Genomic DNA, 24,328 nt, shown 5'->3' on the forward strand with positions numbered 1-24,328 from the left:
TCATTTACATATCATAAGAATCGATTTTTTTGAAGAAATGACAAGACTCACAATCAAAAGAACAAGACAGATGGAAAACAGGTACTCTGTTAAACATGGATTCATGAAAAAAAAATTGGGGGTAAATTGCTAGTGACAGATTCCCTTTAAGGCTACTTTCACACTTGCGTTCAGAGCGGATCCGTCTGGTGTCTGCACAGACGGATCCGCACCTATAATGCAAACGCTTAGATCCGTTCAGAACGGATCCGTTTGCATTAACATGAACAAAAAAAAAAAACAACATTTTTTTTTTTGTTCATGAAAGTGAAAACGGATCCGTTTTGACTTTACATTGAAAGTCAATGGGGGACGGATCCGTTTGAAAATTGAGCCATATTGTGTCAACTTCAAACGGATCCGTCCCCATTGACTTACATTGTAAGTCTGGACGGATCCGTTTGCCTCCGCACGGCCAGGCTGCAAGCAGCGTTCAAGTGTCCGCCTGCTGAGCGGAGGACAGACGGAGCCATACTGATGCATTCTGAGCGGATCCGCATCCACTCAGAATGCATTAGGGCTGGACGGATCCGTTCGGTGCCGCTTGTGAGAGCCTTCAAACAGAACTCGCAAGCGGAGACCCGAACGCAAGTGTGAAAGTAGCCTAACATGGCACCCCAAATAAGGAGACCTGCAGGCTGCAGCAGATATCCCATGTGACAGGTCACCCCCAGGAAACCCCTAACAATTTCTGTAGGTCATGTATAAATTTATTTAATGGGGGTGTGGCATGGGAGGAGCAAAGTCAGGAAGTGGGAGGGGCCATGGTGGGTAGTGGGCGGGGTTAAGGGGCCCAATTCAGATTTTTGCTATGGGGCCCAGTGATTCCTATGTACGCCTCTGCCAGCAGTAAATGGTGGTGCTCAGCCCTAAGTGCACACAGCACAAGATGACTATTGCCCGTGTTGTCTATATATCCATCATGCTGTATATTTTAATTGCTTGGAATCACAATGTTTTTTGTGTATCGATGAGTGCCACAGATCTCCTCTTCTTGTTGTAAATCTGTATATACACTATATGAGGATATACTGTGTGTTCTGTAATTAACTATGTATATTGCTTCTCTACCATTTGCACTAGGTCCGGTGGCTGGCAGTTACTAGGGAAGACAGTAAGTAAATGTATACATGCCTGGGATAAACACATATCTATCCTAAGAGAAAAATAAGAAGGAAATAATGTAAGGGCAGATGCAATAGACCATGGGGCTTTTTTCTGCCATCAGTCTTCTATGTGTAGATGTCTAGTGTTAGTTGTAGTATTGCTAGAAGCTCACCCAGAGAGGTTTCGTTGAGGTAGAATTAAAGGGGTGTACCATTAAGACAACACATCCCCTATGCACTGGATGTGGTATGTGTCTGATCGGCGGCCTTCTCCATTCACAAGAACTGGGGCCTGTGCTCCATAATATGAATGGAGAAGCGATCATGCATGGTCACTGCTGCTCTATTTAGCTCTATGGGGATGTTGGAGATAGCCAAGAGCTTGTACCCAGCTATATCCGTCAGTCCCACAGAAATGAATGGAGAAGTAGACATGCATATGTGTTTGCTGCTTTATTTAAATGAGGACAACTGACCCCCGTAGCGGAATGCCAAACTGGATTGTTTGGTTTGGCTTTGCCTCCTACACCACAGACGGTGTGCCAAGTGTCACAGATCTACTTGGAGATGCTGATCAGCGGGGTTCAGGAGAGGCCTGAATTATGGGATAATCACACTGAAGGCTACCAAAATAGGACTGTGAGCCACTGTTCATTAGACCTTGTATGAGGAGTGGAGTGGGAGAGTGCAGAGGTGTCACAGTGTGCACGGATGGGTAGCTTCAAACATTAAAAAAGTTGTCCATATTATGATTGTACTAAAGTTATATGCAGCTGTTTCTTAAACACAGCTATATTCTGCATATATATTCCTGAGAGAGGTGTTTTTTTTACAGAGTCTGGAGGTAAGAGAAAGAGAGAGCAGCCAACTTAGAGGGAGGTGAAACTAAGTAATTGTGTGATTAGAGAATCTGACGGTATCCAGGTGTGAGAGCATACAGCGGCGAGATCCAGAGGACATGGGAACTTTCGGGGATGTGGGCCGGCTACTACGAGACCAGTTCATAGTGGGGCTCTCCAACAAATTCTTACAGGACAATTTGCAAGAGATGACCCGGACAACACCCAACACGACATTCTACAGCATCTACCTAGCCGCCGTGGAGAGAGAGGAAGAGTACATGCCTGTGGCGGCGAGAGTAGTGAGTAGTACCTTTTCTATAGGAGGTTGGGCCACATCTGAAGACTCAGAGTCCTTAAAGGATGTGGTTCTAGGCCCTGCGGACAGAATTGAGAGAACTTTGGCTGGGTGTGTCCCAGATGAAGGCAGAATATCCCTTGCCCCTGGAAATGACCCCAGCACCCTGCACCACTCCACCCAGGATAACTTAGGCGCGGGGTCATGTCAAAAGGGGGCCCCTCTGTTGGGCTTGTCGACAGTACGGCCATATGGCCAGAGAGTGCCCAGAACAGATGAAGTCCGAGCCGACGTTAAACTTCCGACCGCAGCAGTAGCTGGGCATCGTGTTGCGGTACACCAGAAGCTAAGCCCAATGCGTGAGGAACATGACCTGTATGCCAGCAGCCCTGATATGGAAGCCGAGTTGGAAGGTCAGAAGGGTACGGCTTTTTGGGCAAGGCGTCGGCAAGAAGGGGGTCGTGCTGGTGGACCATTCGTCTCGGAGAGGGATGGATGTGATGATAGGTATGAACGTGCTGAGAGTCCTAGAGTCTGACCATCAACTCTATGCCAAAGAAGGGACAAAGTATTGGCAATGGGCCACCACACACCGGCCAACCCAGAAGGTTCTACAGCAGATGAGGAGGATCTGTAGTCTGCGAAAGGGCAACATGTCCAGTCGGCCAATTGGACACGTGAGGGTGCCGCGGAGGACCCCGGTGAAGATCCCACCTTGACAAGAACAAATATTGATGCTGCCGGTGGGGGCTACATGACAATTGAATGGACTGGAGGTCCGGATTGAGCCCGCTTACCAAGAGGACACGTAGACTTGCCCACTGGTAGCACAGGCCCTCGCTGTTTTGAAGGTTGAATGTGTGCCTGTACGCTGCCTCAATGTTGAAGACTGCAAGTTAATCGCTCCTGGGAATACCCATGCTGGTCAAAGTTTATGTGTCCGAAGGGGATATTCCTCGACGAAGGAGCTTCACGCTACAGCCAGATAGGAGATCAGCCTATCAGTGGAGCTGTCGAATAATCATGGCCCGGATAGGGGTGGACTGCAAGACCCTGACTCCAGGACAACAGAAGTTGCTGGAAGACACCCTTTGGAAATTTTAGGAGGCAATCTCAAGATATGATGAGGACTTCAGGTGTGCTTCCGCCATCGAGCACGAAATTACCACCGGCGATGCTGCACCGATCAGGTAATGTTCCTGGCAAACCCTGAATAAAATGTACCAGGAGGTAAAGGATATGGTAGCCAGCATGTTGGAAAACCAGGTGATCTAGGGGAGTCAAAGTCCTTGGGCTGCTCCAGTAGTCTTGGTGCCGAAGAAAGATGGGAGTCTCTGATTCTGCGTGGATTATCGGAAGCTGAATGCCCAGACTGTCCGAGGTGCCTACCCCCTTCCGCGGATTGAGAAGTCGTTGTCCGTCCTGAGTCATGCAAATTTCTTCTCAACTCTTGACATGGCCAGTGAGTATTGGCAGGTATGGCCAAGAAGGACAAATCGAAGACGGCCTACATCCTACCTATAGGACTCTACAAGCCATCGTAGAGGGAGGTGAAATTAGGGAACTGTGTGAGCAGAGAATCTAACAGCATCCAGGTGTGAGAGCATCCCTTAGTGACCAGAGCTGCATTTAAGTGAAGCTGATCGTGTCCAAGATCCAGATTCTGTCCAGAGGAAAGAGGATTGCTGCCAGGAACGTTGATGAGAGCAGAGGAACAAAGCAACATTCACTGTGGTACCGCACGCTTGTTAGAGAGACATTTGTTCTGTTCAGAGTCACCAGCGGATGCAAAGCAGACCCGGGTCGGTAGGATGGTGCACACACCTCATCACAGTGTTGGCGCCTAGAGACTGAGACTAGGCCTGTAGTTAGTTAGTTAGGGTTTTTGTTTGTGTCAGGCCACAAGTGTTACTACTGTTCATTTCACATTGGAGAGCTGATAAAATTCTCACAAACTCAAGCCAGGCTGGAGTTTTTTTGCTCGGGGAATACTCAGGCAAGTGCTACAGGACCTGTTATGGGAGGGGGGATACTGTAGAACTTGGTAAGACTGTAAGCTGTTGTGCTGCACCATAGTATAGCCCTTAACACACACCCATACAGTGGTTCTTGTTTTTAAGGTAATAACAGGTAAGGTGTGGCAGTTTAGTTGTGCCGGACAGTAGGTAAACTAATGCACTTTCCTCCATCTATCGGAGGGCGCTCTGCTGTGTAGCACAAGGGTCTCAGCCGTCGGGCTGGGTGTATGTAAATTGATTGTATGTTCCCAGCATTTGTAGTTGTGTTTATTGCCACATTTAAGTAAAAATCTGTTTTGGCAAAAGCTGGTGTTGGGGTTGCTTTCCTCGTTCGTCACTTCACTTGTAACTATGGCCTAATGCACACTAAGGCCTCATGCACACGGCCATTGTGCAGCTGTTAAGTGCATTGGGGACCGCAATTTGTGGTCCCCAAGTCACGGGCAACATCCATGTGGCGGCATAGAACCTGTTCTATTTTTTTTTTGCAGTGCGGAGGAACGGACAGACACACCACGGAAGCACTCTGTAGTGAATAGGTCCGCATCCATGATGCGGGATGCACACAGCTGGTGCCTGTGTATTGCGGACCTGCTGTATGTGGGCCGCAATACGGCAACGGCCTTATGCATGAGGTCTAAGGGTGGCTTCGTATCAATTTTTTTGCCACCTGTTTGACGTTGGGGGGGGAAGAAAACATAGCACACCGCGCTTTTGTATTCTGCAAAGTTGGGTAAAAAATACTTAATTTTTTATACTGGAACTTTATAGTCAACGGATCCCACTGTATGGATCAGGCTGAGGCATCCATTAACATATACAATTTTTTGTACATGTTAAACGATGTGAACCCACCCTAACCTGTCAAAAGGTCTTGCCATTCTCGGCTGGACCAGGAAGCATCTTGGTCTCGTCCTGCAGTCGATCACAGGCCTTAGAGTCACATCGGCTTGAACAATAAGCCACTGCCTAACCCTGTCAGTCTGCACTGTGCATAGCAGATGGCATTTGACTTGCAAATTTCTGCTTGAACAAAACGAAAGGTCTAGAAAAACACGTTTTTGGGGATTGTCTGTACATTTACGGATGGCTGGCAACCAGGAATATGTATCTACAGTCACATATAAGATGGTAAAATCTTTATCATATGCACTAAAGATGGAAGGATGTTTATCATGTAAATAAAGAACATGTGCAAAAAAGATGACACTATCATGCAAATAGATTTTTTATATTTTTATTTTTGGGGAGGGGGAATGGGGAAAAGGGATGATGGTGGTGATGGATGATGAGTTTTTTTTTTTTGTGATGATGAGGGGAAAAGGGTTGGAGATGAAAATGGGTGATGAATTTTTCTCATTTTTTTAAGGGGTTATGATGAGGATAGGGTAGGGTGGGGAAGGGTGGGGTGGTGTGGGGTAGTGTAGGGTAGGGTAGTGTGGGGTAGGGTAGGGTGGGGAAGGGTAGTGTAGAGTAGGGAATTTTCTTTTTTTTTTTTTAAGGGGTTATGATGAGGGTAGGGTGGGGTGGGGTAGTGTAGGGTAAGGTAGTGTAGGGTAGGGTAGGGTGGGGAATGGTAGTGTAGAGTAGGGAATTTTCTCTTTTTTAAGGGGTTATGATGAGGGTAGGGTGGGGTGGGGTAAGGTAGGGAATTATTTTTTTTTTTTTTTTTTTTTTAAGAGGGAATTATAAGACTCTTTTATCCTTGGCTCCTCAATGTTAATATATTAGATGAGGTGTCCAGATGTTGTGGACTTGCCAGGATCTAGGAGTCTGTAGATGTTGAAGACGATGATGGTGTTGAAGATCGTCTTCTCCTTTCCAGTTCTGGACTGTGAGATGGTCGCTGTAAGAGGACACACAGACACCTCAGGTAAGTATTTCATATTATTACCATTACAAGTACATCATGTGTGATTTGTCTGCAGCCATGATGGTAGATCATAGGCCATAATAATGAGAATTATACTGTATATATGGATATCACAGAGCCGGATGATAACACTATGGATGTCACTATGTATTACACTTACAATGTCCATATAGAAAGGTGGGTGGATGCTGCCGGACTCCACATCGGCCCAGTTTACTGGTCTGAAGAACGGGTGGGATCTGATGGTAGATGTTACTGCCAGGCGGCTACATGGGGACTTGCTGAGGAGCTAAAAACATAATGAGAGACCAACAACCATTATTATTCTGGATTATTACAGATAAATATAACAAAATAGGTCACGTTATAAAGGTCTGTATAGGATTAGGATTAGATTTCACAATCACACTCCTCTCTCTTGTCTAAATCTAATGTTCTGACACCACTTCTTCTATTCCCTGCCCTCCTTCTTCTCCTGATGATCCTACTCACCCCTTCTAGGATGTTGATGGCATCTGGGCACATCCATGCTGGATAATAAGGCTCATCCTCTTGCAGAGATCGTTTATACTGCATCTTTGTCCCGTAGCCGTTGAATGGCTGATCACCTGTTAGCATCTTGAATACGGTGACGCCAAAGGAAAAGGAATCCACCAGATGATTGTAAGGTTCTCCGTTCATCATCTGTAATGACATCAGTTTAGAGGTAAGTTGATGCAAGTAAATGGAAATGCACACGGGAACTTATCAGATCATTGTTATTTCTCATATATTATAAGGATCTTAGCTCTCACCTACATTTTTCTGAGTATAATCCCAAACTGATCGTATCTACCCTCATATTAACAAATATACAAATGTGACTACAGATATGGTAGCGCTTGTACAGTCCACATATGCCAAACATTACACTGATAGGTGATCCCATCCTCCATGACACATTTGCAGCTCCTTTGCCCAGTAATAATTTATAATGAATATTCCTTACCTCTGGGGCGATGTATCCAACTGTCCCTGCATAGCCTGTCTGCATGTCCTCCCCAAATACGCCAATGGCACATAGTCCAAAGTCAGCGATTCTGATGTGTCCGATGTTATCTAGGAGAACGTTAGCAGGCTTTATGTCACTGTGGAGAGAAACATTGTAAAAGTTTTAGATGGAGGATTAGATGAAACTATTTTACACATAAAGTAATAATCCTGGCGCTTGTATCTCCTCTGTATCTTTAGCTGCAGTGCCGTAGCAGAATCGCACAAACTGCTATCAAATGTGAAAGTATAAACTCAATATCAATGACACCGCTCCTACCCCAACCTACTGCGGTACACTTACTACACAATTGAGCAGCCACAGACTAGTGGGCTAAATGCTGGAGCTGCCGTAAGTTCCTAAGAAGGAACTGCCATACCTGTCTCCCAATGCTTGTTCCGTGGCTGCTTGCTCCTGTAGACTGTAGTTGAAAGTGGTAGCGGGTACTTGGTTGGGGTTGTTTGTTACACGGTACGTGCCCCGGTCGGTGGCACAATGCCATTTCTACAAATTGTACTTTGCGCGCTCACGAGTGGATAGTTACGTCACTATTCCAGTTACGGATGGTAACTGGTACCAGAATTCCATTGGGAGACAGGTACGGCAGTTCCTTCTTAGGAAGTTACGGCAGCTCCAGCGTTTAGCCCACTGGTCTGTGACTGCTCCATTGTGTAGTAAGTGTACCGCAGTAGGTTGGGGTAAGCGCGGTGTCATTGATATTTTACACATAACAATCCAGGAAAGGATATAAGAAAACAGTATCTAAATGTTCTCTTGTGTCCTGTCATCAAATGTAACAGCTGTACTTACCGGTGGATGATGCCGTGTTCATGCAGGAACTGGAGTCCGCAGACCATTTCTGATGCAAAGAATCTGTAAAGTGGAGAAGAAAGTTGATCAGTGTTATATACAGGAACATACACAGAACACTCAATAATGAGACATCTATTTCTTGTCATATCCAAAACATGTTTCCTTCATTCTGAGACGTCAGTGCAAATATATCAGTAAGACATTTACCTTGCTGTGTCCATATTTAAAGGCAGCTTTCCTGCCATAAATTGGCGCAGGTCTCCTCCGGCCATATAATCCATGACAATGATGAAATACTTTGCTGTCTCCATAGATGTTCGCAGGTAGGTCAGGAAGCGACTCCCGACAGCCATTTCCATGATCTCAAGCTCTACTGAGATTTTGGTGTTCATGAGCTTTTTCTCCATTATTTTGACAGCCAGAAGCTCCTCGGTGTCTTGATCTTGTGCCAGAAGAACCTGGAGAAGACACATGACAGCGATTCAGTAAAGTATCTAATGAAATGATTACTCAGATATAAAATTAGATTTCGGCCTCTACAGCTACTATTAAGTTGGTTGGGACACGGATCATTCCTATTATAAATGGATATAAATCAGTCACTTACCTTTCCATAGCCTCCTTTTCCGAGTTCTTTAAGGAAATGGAGGTCCTCATGGTCAATAGATGTTTTGGTGTTAATAAGACCACATGATGGAGAAAGGCTTTCTTCTGCCGGCACATCCCAGTTCTTAAAAGAGCCATTTACTGGCATGTCCTGGATGTTAGCGCCCTTTGATGGCATATCCCAGATATCAGAGCTGTCTGCTGGCATGTCCCAGATGTTTGAGCCCTTTGTTGGTAGGGCCATGATGTTGGAGTGCTCAGTTGGGATGAGCCAAATGCCAGGACATGGCTTTAGGCTTTCACCTGCTGAGATAATAAATATATTATTAAATATACTTCCACAGTCAATTATCAGGATAGTTAGATTTTCTGATTAACATAAAGACCATTAAAAACTAGTGTAATAAAAATATTTTATATATCCTATAGAATCTGATTCTGATTGTCTCTATTGATCTATACCCGTTATGGCCGGAAATGCTCTCTAAAATAGGCCCTCATTAAAAATATCAGGTAATTGTAGATCATCTGCACTTATAATATATTACATAACACAGAACTCAAATCTATATCCTATATATAATATGTCATGATGCAACAAAATAACAATACAAATCCAATCATCTACCTCCAGGTTGATTCTGTTTCCCTGTTCCCATCTTACCTGATGTATTGGCTGAAGACACTATGCAGCTGTGATGTTCGTATTGTCTGGATGTGGTGTTGATAGATGATGGCCTGGACCTGTTTGCGCCATTTTTGTCTTCCACTGGGCTCAGATATCTGAGTCTCCTCCTACTCTGGAGAACCCAGTCTCTGTTGTTCTTAATCCTTTTCTGGGTTTCCAATCTTCGGAGGTTTAGACTCTCTGAGCTTTCAGATCTGGGGCAAGTGATGCGTTTTGGTGTTACTTGGAGAAGCTCTTCTAGTACTAACTCTGCGCTGTTAATATTTCTGCGCTGTTTGAGGACCTTCTCCTTGTTGATCCTCCGTCTTGCAGGTACCTCTTCTCTGATGTTCTTTCTGTTGTTGAGAATGGTCTTCTGCAGTTGTTTATAGACAGAGATTGCAGAGTCAGCCTCTTTGAGGTTCTCCATTATCCTCTTTTCGGTGAGGATCGCATCTCTCTTGATCTTTCTTTTTCTCTCCAGATCTTTCCTTTTGGACACCACTTCTGAGGTGTCACTATCAATATCCAGTGGTTGCTGATAACTTTGTCCAACAGTGAACAAAGGTTCCGGATCTCTCATGATCCGTCTCATCCTCTGAAGAATCCTTTCTCTTAGGATTCTTCTTCTTTCTTCCAATAAAATCATTGTAAATGTCAATAATCGCTTCGTTTAAAACGAAACACAGAGCGACCACCTCTCCTATCCGAGTCGCAAGAGGCAGTGATTTGGTCAAGTGGTCTGACTTGGAATTAGAATGTAATGATGTCATCGCATCACTTATGGCATAGTTCTTGGTGATTATGAGGTCACAGTACTGGAGTTCTAAAAGTGCCTTGACATATCTCTTACTGTGAGGTCACAGTTCTGTGGTTTACAAGATGGTTTCACTCAGTTTCCATAATATAGGGACACAATGTATTTGAATATACATTATCACATATTTACTAATGATAAATTTGATGTCATATTTTAGTTTTAGCATTTAGAGAGGATATATATATATATATATATATATATATAGAGAGAGAGAGAGAGAGAGAGAGAGAGATAGAATAGAATAAGGGCCTGTCTTCTAGAGAACCAGTGCTCTTCATGTCCATGGGCTGTATCTGCTGTTTTAGCTTAACATCATTCACTTGAATGGGGCTAAGATGTGATATTAGTCCATGAACATTAACGGCTCTGTTCCTGAAACAGAACTTTTTCCTTTATCTAATAAAGTATATTTATTGCAGCAGTAAAAGGGTTTTCAGTAACCTTAATATTGATGACATAGGCTGCGCCGCGGCTTTCTCGCAGCTTAACCTAGGCCATGTGACGTTACGTTGTTCACTCACAAGGCCTAGGCGTAGCTCAGTTCCATTGAAGTGAATGGGGCTGAGCTGTGATACCAAGCACAGCCACTATGCAATATATGGCACTGCTTGGTAAGACCGCAGCGCTACTGTGAGCGCCTTTGCCTTAAAAAAACAGCTGATCGGCGGGAATCCTGCGTGTCGAGAATAGGTTATCAGTAGGGATGAGCGAACTCGAACTGTATAGTTCGGGTTCGTACCGAATTTTGGGGTGTCCGTGACACGGACCCGAACCCGGACATTTTCGTAAAAGTCCGGGTTCGGGTTCGGTGTTCGTCGCTTTCTTGGCGCTTTTGTGACGCTTTCTTGGCGCTTTTTGAAAGGCTGCAAAGCAGCCAATCAACAAGCGTCATACTACTTGCCCCAAGAGGCCATCACAGCCATGCCTACTATTGGCATGGCTGTGATTGGCCAGAGCACCATGTGACCCAGCCTCTATTTAAGCTGGAGTCACATAGCGCCGCCCGTCACTCTGCTCTGATTAGCGTAGGGAGAGGTTGCGGCTGCGACAGTAGGGCGAGATTAGGCAGATTAACTCCTCCAAAGGACTTGATTAACTGATCGATCTGCAGCTGTGGATCATTGAGCTGCTGATCCTCAATTGCTCACTGTTTTTAGGCTGCACAGACCGTTTGTCAGTCTCATTTTTCTGGGGTGATCGGCGGCCATTTTGTGTCTTGTGGTGCGCCAGCACAAGCTGCGACCAAGTGCATTTAACCCTCAATGGTGTGGTTGTTTTTTGGCTAAAGCCTACATCAGGGTGAAGCTGTCACACCAAGTGCATTTAACCAGCAATAGTCTGTTCATTTTTTGGCCATATACAAAATCAGGGGCAAGCTGCGCCTGTCACCAAGTGCATTTAACCCTCAATGGTGTGGTTGTTTTTTGGCTAAAGCCTACATCAGGGTGAAGCTGTCACACCAAGTGCATTTAACCAGCAATAGTCTGTTCATTTTTTGGCCATATACAAAATCAGGGGCAAGCTGCGCCTGTCACCAAGTGCATTTAACCCTCAATGGTGTGGTTGTTATTTGGCTAAAGCCTACATCAGGGTGAAGCTGTCACACCAAGTGCATTTAACCAGCAATAGTCTGTTCATTTTTTGGCCATATACAAAATCAGGGGCAAGCTGCGCCTGTCACCAAGTGCATTTAACCCTCAATGGTGTGGTTGTTATTTGGCTAAAGCCTACATCAGGGTGAAGCTGTCACACCAAGTGCATTTAACCAGCAATAGTCTGTTCATTTTTTGGCCATATCCCAGTCTAATTCTGTCACTAAATCCATACCGGTCACCCAGCGCCTAAATACTAGGCCTCAAATTTATATCCAGCTAAATCTGTCCCTAGTGCTGTAGCTGGGCGAGTTATTTAGTGTCCGTTCAAGCACATTTCTTGTTCTGGGTTGAAATACAATTCTCAATTTAGCAATTTCATAATTTAGTGGTTCCTGCTATATCAGAGCTCTTTGAAATCTATCCCAAAAAGGGTATATAATATTGAAGGTGCACATAGGGTCATTCAGAGTAACTTCACACACACCCGCTACTGTGTATTTCCAAGTCTAATTCTGTCACTAAATCCATACCGGTGACCCAGCGCCTAAATACTAGGCCTCAAATTTAATTCCCTCTAAATCTCTCGTTACCCACCGCTGTACTGTTGTTGCTGGGCAAGATATTTAGTGTCCGTCAAAGCACATTTTTTGTTCTGGGTTGAAGTACAATTCCCAATTTAGCAATTTCATAATTTAGTGGTTTCTGCTATATCAGAGCTATTTGAAATCTATCCCAAAAAGGGTATATAATATTGAAGGTGCACATAGGGTCATTCAGAATAACTTCACACACACCCGCTACTGTGTATTTCCAAGTCTAATTCTGTCACTAAACCCATACCTGTCACCCAGCGCCTAAATACTAGGCCTCAAATTTAAATCCCTCTAAATCTCTCGTTACCGTTGTCCTGTTGTAGCTGGGAAAGTTATTTAGTGCCCGTCAAAGCACATTTTTTGTTCTGGGTTGAAGTACAATTCCCAATTTAGCAATTTCATAATTTAGTGGTTCCTGCTATATCAGAGCTATTTGAAATCTATCCCAAAAAGGGTATATAATATTGAAGGTGCACATAGGGTCATTCAGAATAACTTCACACACACCCGCTACTGTGTATTTCCAAGTCTAATTCTGTCACTAAATCCATACCGGTGACCCAGCGCCTAAATACTAGGCCTCAAATTTAATTCCCTCTAAATCTCTCGTTACCCACCGCTGTACTGTTGTTGCTGGGCAAGATATTTAGTGTCCGTCAAAGCACATTTTTTGTTCTGGGTTGAAGTACAATTCCCAATTTAGCAATTTCATAATTTAGTGGTTTCTGCTATATCAGAGCTATTTGAAATCTATCCCTAAAAGGGTATATAATATTGAAGGTGCACATAGGGTCATTCAGAATAACTTCACACACACCCGCTACTGTGTATTTCCAAGTCTAATTCTGTCACTAAATCCATACCGGTGACCCAGCGCCTAAATACTAGGCCTCAAATTTAATTCCCTCTAAATCTCTCGTTACCCACCGGTGTACTGTTGTTGCTGGGCAAGATATTTAGTGTCCGTCAAAGCACATTTTTTGTTCTGGGTTGAAGTACAATTCCCAATTTAGCAATTTCATAATTTAGTGGTTTCTGCTATATCAGAGCTATTTGAAATCTATCCCTAAAAGGGTATATAATATTGAAGGTGCACATAGGGTCATTCAGAATAACTTCACACACACGCTTCTGTGCATTTCCAAGTCTAATTCTGTCACTAAATCCATACCGGTGACCCAGCGCCTAAATACTAGGCCTCAAATTTAAATCCCTCTAAATCTCTCGTTACCCACCACTGTACTGTTGTTGCTGGGCAAGATATTTAGTGTCCGTCAAAGCACATTTTTTGTTCTGGGTTGAAGTACAATTCCCAATTTAGCAATTTCATAATTTAGTGGTTTCTGCTATATCAGAGCTATTTGAAATCTATCCCTAAAAGGGTATATAATATTGAAGGTGCACATAGGGTCATTCAGAATAACTTCACACACACGCTTCTGTGCATTTCCAAGTCTAATTCTGTCACTAAATCCATACCGGTGACCCAGCGCCTAAATACTAGGCCTCAAATTTAAATCCCTCTAAATCTCTCGTTACCCACCACTGTACTGTTGTTGCTGGGCAAGATATTTAGTGTCCGTCAAAGCACATTTTTTGTTCTGGGTTGAAGTACAATTCCCAATTTAGCAATTTCATAATTTAGTGGTTTCTGCTATATCAGAGCTATTTGAAATCTATCCCAAAAAGGGTATATAATATTGAAGGTGCACATAGGGTCATTCAGAATAACTTCACACACACGCTTCTGTGCATTTCCAAGTCTAATTCTGTCACTAAATCCATACCGGTGACCCAGCGCCTAAATACTAGGCCTCAAATTTAAATCCCTCTAAATCTCTCGTTACCCACCGCTGTACTGTTGTTGCTGGGCAAGATATTTAGTGTCCGTCAAAGCACATTTTTTGTTCTGGGTTGAAGTACAATTCCCAATTTAGCAATTTCATAATTTAGTGGTTTCTGCTATATCAGAGCTATTTGAAATCTATCCCTAAAAGGGTATATAATATTGAAGGTGCACATAGGGTCATTCAGAATAACTTCACACACACGCTTCTGTGCATTTCCAAGTCTAATTCTGTCACTAAATCCATACCGGTGACCCAGCGCCTAAATACTAGGCCTCAAATTTAATTCCCTCTAAATCTCTCGTTACCCACCGCTGTACTGTTGTTGCTGGGCAAGATATTTAGTGTCCGTCAAAGCACATTTTTTGTTCTGGGTTGAAGTACAATTCCCAATTTAGCAATTTCATAATTTAGTGGTTTCTGCTATATCAGAGCTATTTGAAATCTATCCCTAAAAGGGTATATAATATTGAAGGTGCACATAGGGTCATTCAGAATAACTTCACACACACGCTTCTGTGCATTTCCAAGTCTAATTCTGTCACTAAATCCATACCGGTGACCCAGCGCCTAAATACTAGGCCTCAAATTTAAATCCCTCTAAATCTCTCGTTACCCACCGCTGTACTGTTGTTGCTGGGCAAGATATTTAGTGTCCGTCAAAGCACATTTTTTGTTCTGGGTTGAAGTACAATTCCCAATTTAGCAATTTCATAATTTAGTGGTTTCTGCTATATCAGAGCTATTTGAAATCTATCCCTAAAAGGGTATATAATATTGAAGGTGCACATAGGGTCATTCAGAATAACTTCACACACACGCTTCTGTGCATTTCCAAGTCTAATTCTGTCACTAAATCCATACCGGTGACCCAGCGCCTAAATACTAGGCCTCAAATTTAAATCCCTCTAAATCTCTCGTTACCCACCGCTGTACTGTTGTTGCTGGGCAAGATATTTAGTGTCCGTCAAAGCACATTTTTTGTTCTGGGTTGAAGTACAATTCCCAATTTAGCAATTTCATAATTTAGTGGTTTCTGCTATATCAGAGCTATTTGAAATCTATCCCTAAAAGGGTATATAATATTGAAGGTGCACATAGGGTCATTCAGAATAACTTCACACACACGCTTCTGTGCATTTCCAAGTCTAATTCTGTCACTAAATCCATACCGGTCACCCAGCGCCTAAATACTAGGCCTCAAATTTATATCCCGCTGATTTTGAATACAATACATTGGGCCAAATAATATATTTGTTGTTGTGGTGAACCATAACAATGAGAAAAACATCTAGTAAGGGACGCGGACGTGGACATGGTCGTGGTGGTGTTAGTGGACCCTCTGGTGCTGGGAGAGGACGTGGCCGTTCTGCCACATCCACACGTCCTAGTGTACCAACTACCTCAGGTCCCAGTAGCCGCCAGAATTTACAGCGATATATGGTGGGGCCCAATGCCGTTCTAAGGATGGTAAGGCCTGAGCAGGTACAGGCATTAGTCAATTGGGTGGCCGACAGTGGATCCAGCACGTTCACATTATCTCCCACCCAGTCTTCTGCAGAAAGCGCACAGATGGCGCCTGAAAACCAACCCCATCAGTCTGTCACATCACCCCCATGCATACCAGGGAAACTGTCTCAGCCTCAAGTTATGCAGCAGTCTCTTATGCTGTTTGAAGACTCCGCTGGCAGGGTTTCCCAAGGGCATCCACCTAGCCCTTCCCCAGCGGTGAAAGACATAGAATGCACTGACGCACAACCACTTATGTTTCCTGATGATGAGGACATGGGAATACCACCTCAGCATGTCTCTGATGATGACGAAACACAGGTGCCAACTGCTGCGTCTTTCTGCAGTGTGCAGACTGAACAGGAGGTCAGGGATCAAGACTGGGTGGAAGACGATGCAGGGGACGATGAGGTCCTAGACCCCACATGGAATGAAGGTCGTGCCACTGACTTTCACAGTTCGGAGGAAGAGGCAGTGGTGAGACCGAGCCAACAGCGTAGCAAAAGAGGGAGCAGTGGGCAAAAGCAGAACACCCGCCGCCAAGAGACTCCGCCTGCTACTGACCGCCGCCATCTGGGACCGAGCACCCCAAAGGCAGCTTCAAGGAGTTCCCTGGCATGGCACTTCTTCAAACAATGTGCTGACGACAAGACCCGAGTGGTTTGCACGCTGTGCCATCAGAGCCTGAAGCGAGGCATTAACGTTCTGAACCTGAGCACAACCTGCATGACCAGGCACCTGCATGCAAAGCATGAACTGCAGTGGAGTAAACACCTTAAAACCAAGGAAGTCACTCAGGCTCCCCCTGCTACCTCTTCTGCTGCTGCCGCCTCGGCCTATTCTGCTGCTGCCGCCTCGGCCTCTTCCTCCGCCTCTGGAGGAACGTTGGCACCTGCCGCCCAGCAAACAGGGGATGTACCACCAACACCACCACCACCACCTCCGTCACCAAGCGTCTCAACCATGTCACACGCCAGCGTTCAGCTCTCCATCTCACAAACATTTGATAGAAAGCGTAAATTCCCACCTAGCCACCCTCGATCCCTGGCCCTGAATGCCAGCATTTCTAAACTACTGGCCTATGAAATGCTGTCATTTAGGCTGGTGGACACAGACAGCTTCAAACAGCTCATGTCGCTTGCTGTCCCACAGTATGTTGTTCCCAGCCGGCACTACTTCTCCAAGAGAGCCGTGCCTTCCCTGCACAACCAAGTATCCGATAAAATCAAGTGTGCACTGCGCAACGCCATCTGTAGCAAGGTCCACCTAACCACAGATACGTGGACCAGTAAGCACGGCCAGGGACGCTATATCTCCCTAACTGCACACTGGGTAAATGTAGTGGCAGCTGGGCCCCAGGCGGAGAGCTGTTTGGCGCACGTCCTGCCGCCGCCAAGGATCGCAGGGCAACATTCTTTGCCTCCTGTTGCCACCTCCTCCTTCTCGGCTTCCTCCTCCTCTTCTTCCACCTGCTCATCCAGTCAGCCACACACCTTCACCACCAACTTCAGCACAGCCCGGGGTAAACGTCAGCAGGCCATTCTGAAACTCATATGTTTGGGGGACAGGCCCCACACCGCACAGGAGTTGTGGCGGGGTATTGAACAACAGACCGACGAGTGGTTGCTGCCGGTGAGCCTCAAGCCCGGCCTGGTGGTGTGTGATAATGGGCGAAATCTCGTTGCAGCTCTGGGACTAGCCAATTTGACGCACATCCCTTGCTTGGCGCATGTGCTGAATTTGGTGGTGCAGAAGTTCATTCACAACTACCCCGACATGTCAGAGCTGCTGCATAAAGTGCGGGCCGTCTGTTCGCGCTTCCGGCGTTCACATCCTGCCGCTGCTCGCCTGTCTGCGCTACAGCGTAACTTCGGCCTTCCCGCTCACCGCCTCATATGCGACGTGCCCACCAGGTGGAACTCCACCTTGCACATGCTGGACAGACTGTGCGAGCAGCAGCAGGCCATAGTGGAGTTTCAGCTGCAGCACGCACGGGTCAGTCGCACTACAGAACAGCACCACTTCACCACCAATGACTGGGCCTCCATGCGAGACCTGTGTGCCCTGTTGCGCTGTTTCGAGTACTCCACCAACATGGCCAGTGGCGATGACACCGTTATCAGCGTTACAATACCACTTCTATGTCTCCTTGAGAAAACACTTAGGGCGATGATGGAACAGGAGGTGGCCCAGGAGGAGGAGGAGGAGGATGAGGAAGAGGGGTCATTTTTAGCACTTTCAGGCCAGTCTCTTCGAAGTGACTCAGAGGGAGGTTTTTTGCAACAGCAGAGGCCAGGTACAAATGTGGCCAGCCAGGGCCCACTACTGGAGGACGAGGAGGACGAGGATGAGGAGGAGGTGGAGGAGGATGAGGATGAAGCATGGTCACAGCGGGGTGGCACCCAACGCAGCTCGGGTCCATCACTGGTGCGTGGCTGGGGGGAAAGGCAGGACGATGACGATACGCCTCCCACAGAGGACAGCTTGTCCTTACCCCTGGGCAGCCTGGCACACATGAGCGACTACATGCTGCAGTGCCTGCGCAACGACAGCAGAGTTGCCCACATTTTAACCTGTGCGGACTACTGGGTTGCCACCCTGCTGGATCCACGCTACAAAGACAATGTGCCCACCTTACTTCCTGCACTGGAGCGTGATAGGAAGATGCGCGAGTACAAGCGCACGTTGGTAGACGCGCTACTGAGAGCATTCCCAAATGTCACAGGGGAACAAGTGGAAGCCCAAGGCCAAGGCAGAGGAGGAGCAAGAGGTCGCCAAGGCAGCTGTGTCACGGCCAGCTCCTCTGAGGGCAGGGTTAGCATGGCAGAGATGTGGAAAACTTTTGTCAACACGCCACAGCTAACTGCACCACCACCTGATACGCAACGTGTTAGCAGGAGGCAACATTTCACTAACATGGTGGAACAGTACGTGTGCACACCCCTCCACGTACTGACTGATGGTTCGGCCCCATTCAACTTCTGGGTCTCTAAATTGTCCACGTGGCCAGAGCTAGCCTTTTATGCCTTGGAGGTGCTGGCCTGCCCGGCAGCCAGCGTTTTGTCTGAACGTGTATTCAGCACGGCAGGGGGCGTCATTACAGACAAACGCAGCCGCCTGTCTACAGCCAATGTGGACAAGCTGACGTTCATAAAAATGAACCAGGCATGGATCCCACAGGACCTGTCCGTCCCTTGTCCAGATTAGACATTAACTACCTCCCCATAACCATATATTATTGGACTCCAGGGCACTTCCTCATTCAATCCTATTTTTATTTTCATTTTACCATTATATTGCGATGCTACCCAAAGTTGAATGAACCTCTCCTCTGCCTGTGTGCTAGGCCTAAATATATGCCAATGGACTGTTGCAGTGGTGGCTGACATGAAGCCTGATTCTCTGCTATGACATGCAGACTAATTCTCTGCTGACATGAAGCCAGATTGTCTGTTACGGGACCTCTCTCCTCTGCCTGGGTGCTGGGCCTAAATTTATGACCATGGACTGTTGCAGTGGTGGCTGACGTGAAGCCTGATTCTCTGCTATGACATGCAGACTGATTCTCTGCTGACATGAAGCCAGATCGTCTGTTACGGGACCTCTCTGCTCTGCCTGTGTGCTAGGCCTAAATATATGCCAATGGACTGTTGCAGTGGTGGGTGACGTGAAGCCTCATTCTCTGCTATGACATGCAGACTGATTCTCTGCTGACATGAAGCCAGATTGTCTGTTACGGGACCTCTCTCCTCTGCCTGGGTGCTGGGCCTAAATTTATGACAATGGACTGTTGCAGTGGTGGCTGACGTGAAGCCTGATTCTCTGCTATGACATGCAGACTAATTCTCTGCTGACATGAAGCCAGATTGTCTGTTACGGGACCTCTCTCCTCTGCCTGGGTGCTGGGCCTAAATATATGCCAATGGACTGTTGCAGTGGTGGCTGACGTGAAGCCTCATTCTCTGCTATGACATGCAGACTAATTCTCTGCTGTCATGAAGCCAGATTGTCTGTTACGGGACCTCTCTGCTCTGCCTGTGTGCTAGGCCTAAATATATGCCAATGGACTGTTGCAGTGGTGGGTGACGTGAAGCCTGATTCTCTGCTATGACATGCAGACTGATTCTCTGCTGACATGAAGCCAGATTGTCTGTTACGGGACCTCTCTGCTCTGCCTGTGTGCTAGGCCTAAATATATGCCAATGGACTGTTGCAGTGGTGGGTGACGTGAAGCCTCATTCTCTGCTATGACATGCAGACTGATTCTCTGCTGACATGAAGCCAGATTCTCTGTTACGGGACCTCTCTCCTCTGCCTGTGTGTGTGCTGGGCCTAAATATATGCCAATGGACTGTTGCAGTGGTGGCTGACGTGAAGCCTCATTCTCTGCTATGACATGCAGACTAATTCTCTGCTGACATGAAGACAGATTCTCTGTTACGGGACCTCCCTCCTCTGCCTGGGTGCTGGGCCTAAATATATGCCAATGGACTGTTGCAGTGGTGGCTGACGTGAAGCCTCATTCTCTGCTATGACATGCAGACTGATTCTCTGCTGACATGAAGCCAGATTCTCTGTTACGGGACCTCTCTCCTCTGCCTGTGTGTGTGCTGGGCCTAAATATATGCCAATGGACTGTTGCAGTGGTGGCTGACGTGAAGCCTCATTCTCTGCTATGACATGCAGACTGATTCTCTGCTGACATGAAGCCAGATTCTCTGTTACGGGACCTCTCTCCTCTGCCTGTGTGTGTGCTGGGCCTAAATATATGCCAATGGACTGTTGCAGTGGTGGGTGACGTGAAGCCTCATTCTCTGCTATGACATGCAGACTAATTCTCTGCTGACATGAAGCCAGATTCTCTGTTACGGGACCTCTCTCCTCTGCCTGTGTGTGTGCTGGGCCTAAATATATGCCAATGGACTGTTGCAGTGGTGGCTGACGTGAAGCCTCATTCTCTGCTATGACATGCAGACTAATTCTCTGCTGACATGAAGACAGATTCTCTGTTACGGGACCTCTCTCCTCTGCCTGGGTGCCGGGGCCTAAATATCTGAGAATGGACTGTTCCAGTGGTGGGTGACGGGAAGCCAGATTCTCTGCTATGGAACCTCTCTCCAATTGATTTTGGTTAATTTTTATTTATTTAATTTTTATTTTAATTCATTTCCCTATCCACATTTGTTTGCAGGGGATTTACCTACATGTTGCTGCCTTTTGCAGCCCTCTAGCTCTTTCCTGGGCTGTTTTACAGCCTTTTTAGTGCCGAAAAGTTCGGGTCCCCATTGACTTCAATGGGGTTCGGGTTCGGGACGAAGTTCGGATCGGGTTCGGATCCCGAACCCGAACATTTCCGGGATGTTCGGCCGAACTTCTCGAACCCGAACATCCAGGTGTTCGCTCAACTCTAGTTATCAGTATAAAATGTCTTGGGAAAACACCTTTAGTAATCTAACCTAAAACATCGGGTGAAAAAAGCAACATAGGACCCAGGATGTCCAGATAATGAAGAGTGAGCAGAACACCTTTCTGTTACCAGTGGATCCACCCTTAGCAGTTTTGGGTATATGACTGTGCCACATCTTGTTGCAATGCCTTGTAGACAGACTTGAGATAAGACATGGCAACGTTTACTATTCCTCTTGGCACTGCTTGCAATATAGAGGTTGGATGTGATGATCCAAACGTATAGAGGTTGGATGTGATAATCTAAAGCTATGTATATATCAGCCAGGCTTGAAGAGAGGAAACACCAACGCTCACACATCTCAAGCTTATAATTCCAGCAGTAAATGGTGGTGCTCAGCCCTAAGTGCACACAGCACAAGATGACTATTGCCCGTGTTGTCTATATATCCATCATGCTGTATATTTTAATTGCTTGGAATCACAATGTTTTTTGTGTATCGATGAGTGCCACAGATCTCCTCTTCTTGTTGTAAATCTGTATATACACTATATGAGGATATACTGTGTGTTCTGTAATTAACTATGTATATTGCTTCTCTACCATTTGCACTAGGTCCGGTGGCTGGCAGTTACTAGGGAAGACAGTAAGTAAATGTATACATGCCTGGGATAAACACATATCTATCCTAAGAGAAAAATAAGAAGGAAATAATGTAAGGGCAGATGCAATAGACCATGGGGCTTTTTTCTGCCATCAGTCTTCTATGTGTAGATGTCTAGTGTTAGTTGTAGTATTGCTAGAAGCTCACCCAGAGAGGTTTCGTTGAGGTAGAATTAAAGGGGTGTACCATTAAGACAACACATCCCCTATGCACTGGATGTGGTATGTGTCTGATCGGCGGCCTTCTCCATTCACAACAACTGGGGCCTGTGCTCCATAATATGAATGGAGAAGCGATCATGCATGGTCACTGCTGCTCTATTTAGCTCTATGGGGATGTTGGAGATAGCCAAGAGCTTGTACCCAGCTATATCCGTCAGTCCCACAGAAATGAATGGAGAAGTAGACCTGCATATGTGTTTGCTGCTTTATTTAAATGAGGACAACTGACCCCCGTAGCGGAATGCCAAACTGGATTGTTTGGTTTGGCTTTGCCTCCTACACCACAGACGGTGTGCCAAGTGTCACATATCCACTTGGAGATGCTGATCAGCGGGGTTCAGGAGAGGCCTGAATTATGGGATAATCACACTGAAGGCTACCAAAATAGGACTGTGAACCACTGTTCATTAGACCTTGTATGAGGAGTGGAGTGGAAGAGTGCAGAGGTGTCACAGCGTGCACGGATGGGTAACATGAAACATAGTTGTTCCCAAAACTGTGCTTCAAACATTAAAAAAGTTGTCCATATAATGATTGTACTGAAGTTATATGCCGCTGTTTCTTAAACACAGCTACATTCTGCATATATATTCCTGAGAGAGGTGTTTTTTTTACAGAGTCTGGAGTTAAGAGAAAGAGAGAGCAGGCAACTTAGAGGGAGGTGAAACTAAGTAATTGTGTGAGTAGAGAATCTGACGGTATCCAGGTGTGAGAGCATACAGCGGCGAGATCCAGAGGACATGGGAACTTTCCGGGATGTGGGCCGGCTACTACAAGACCAGTTCATAGTGGGGCTCTCCAACAAATTCTTACAGGACAATTTGCAAGAGATGACCCAGACAACACCCGACATGACATTCTACAGCATCTACCTAGCCGCCGTGGAGAGAGAGGAAGAGTACATGCCTGTGGCGGCGAGAGTAGTGAGTAGTACCTTTTCTATAGGAGGTTGGGCCACATCTGAAGACTCAGAGTCCTTAAAGGATGTGGTTCTAGGCCCTGCGGACAGAATTGAGAGAACTTTGGCTGGATGTGTCCCAGATGAAGGCAGAATATCCCTTGCCCCTGGAAATGACCCCAGCACCCTGCACCACTCGACCCAGGATAACTTAGGCTCGGGGGCATGTCAAAAGGGGGCCCCTCTGTTGGGCTTGTCGACAGTACGGCCATATGGCCAGAGAGTGCCCAGAACAGATGAAGTCCGAGCCGACGTTAAACTTCCGACCGCAGCAGTAGCTGGGCATCGTGTTGCGGTACACCAGAAGCTAAGCCCAATGTGTGAGGAACACGACCTGTATGCCAGCAGCCCTGATATGGAAGCCGAGTTGGAAGGTCAGAAGGGTACGGCTTTTTGGGCAAGGCGTCGGCAAGAAGGGGGTCGTGCTGGTGGACCATTCGTCCCGGAGAGGGATGGATGTGATGATAGGTATGAACGTGCTGAGAGTCCTAGAGTCTGACCATCAACTCTATGCCAAAGAAGGGACAAAGTATTGGCAATGGGCCACCACACACCGGCCAACCCAGAAGGTTCTACAGCAGATGAGGAGGATCTGTAGTCTGCGAAAGGGCAACATGTCCAGTCGGCCAATTGGACACAAGAGGGTGCCGCGGAGGACCCCGGTGAAGATCCCACCTTGACAAGAACAAATATTGATGCTGCCGGTGGGGGCTACATGACAATTGAATGGACTGGAGGTCCGAATTGAGCCCGCTTACCAAGAGGACACGTAGACTTGCCCACTGGTAGCATAGGCCCTCGCTGTTTTGAAGGTTGAATGTGTGCCTGCACGCTGCCTCAATGTTGAAGACTGCGAGTTAATCGCTCCTGGGAATACCCATGCTGGTCAAAGTTTATGTGTCCGAAGGGGATATTCCTCGACGAAGGAGCTTCACGCTACAGCCAGATAGGAGATCAGCCTATCAGTGGAGCTGTCGAATGATCATGGCCCGGATAGGGGTGGACTGCAAGACCCTGACTCCAGGACAACAGAAGTTGCTGGAAGACACCCTTTGGAAATTTTAGGAGGCAATCTCAAGATATGATGAGGACTTCAGGTGTGCTTCCGCCATCGAGCACGAAATTACCACCGGCGATGCTGCACCGATCAGGTAATGTTCCTGGCAAACCCTGAATAAAATGTACCAGGAGGTAAAGGATATGGTAGCCAGCATGTTGGAAAACCAGGTGATCTAGGGGAGTCAAAGTCCTTGGGCTGCTCCAGTAGTCTTTGTGCCGAAGAAAGATGGGAGTCTCTAGAGGGAGGTGAAATTAGGGAACTGTGTGAGCAGAGAATCTAACAGCATCCAGGTGTGAGAGCATCCCTTAGTGACCAGCAGTGGCGACTCTAGGAACAATATATAGGGGGGGCACAAAGATACCACA

The sequence above is a fragment of the Bufo gargarizans genome, chromosome 10 (genome assembly GCF_014858855.1).
Source record: "Bufo gargarizans isolate SCDJY-AF-19 chromosome 10, ASM1485885v1, whole genome shotgun sequence".
NCBI classification, from domain to species: Eukaryota; Metazoa; Chordata; class Amphibia; order Anura; family Bufonidae; genus Bufo; species Bufo gargarizans.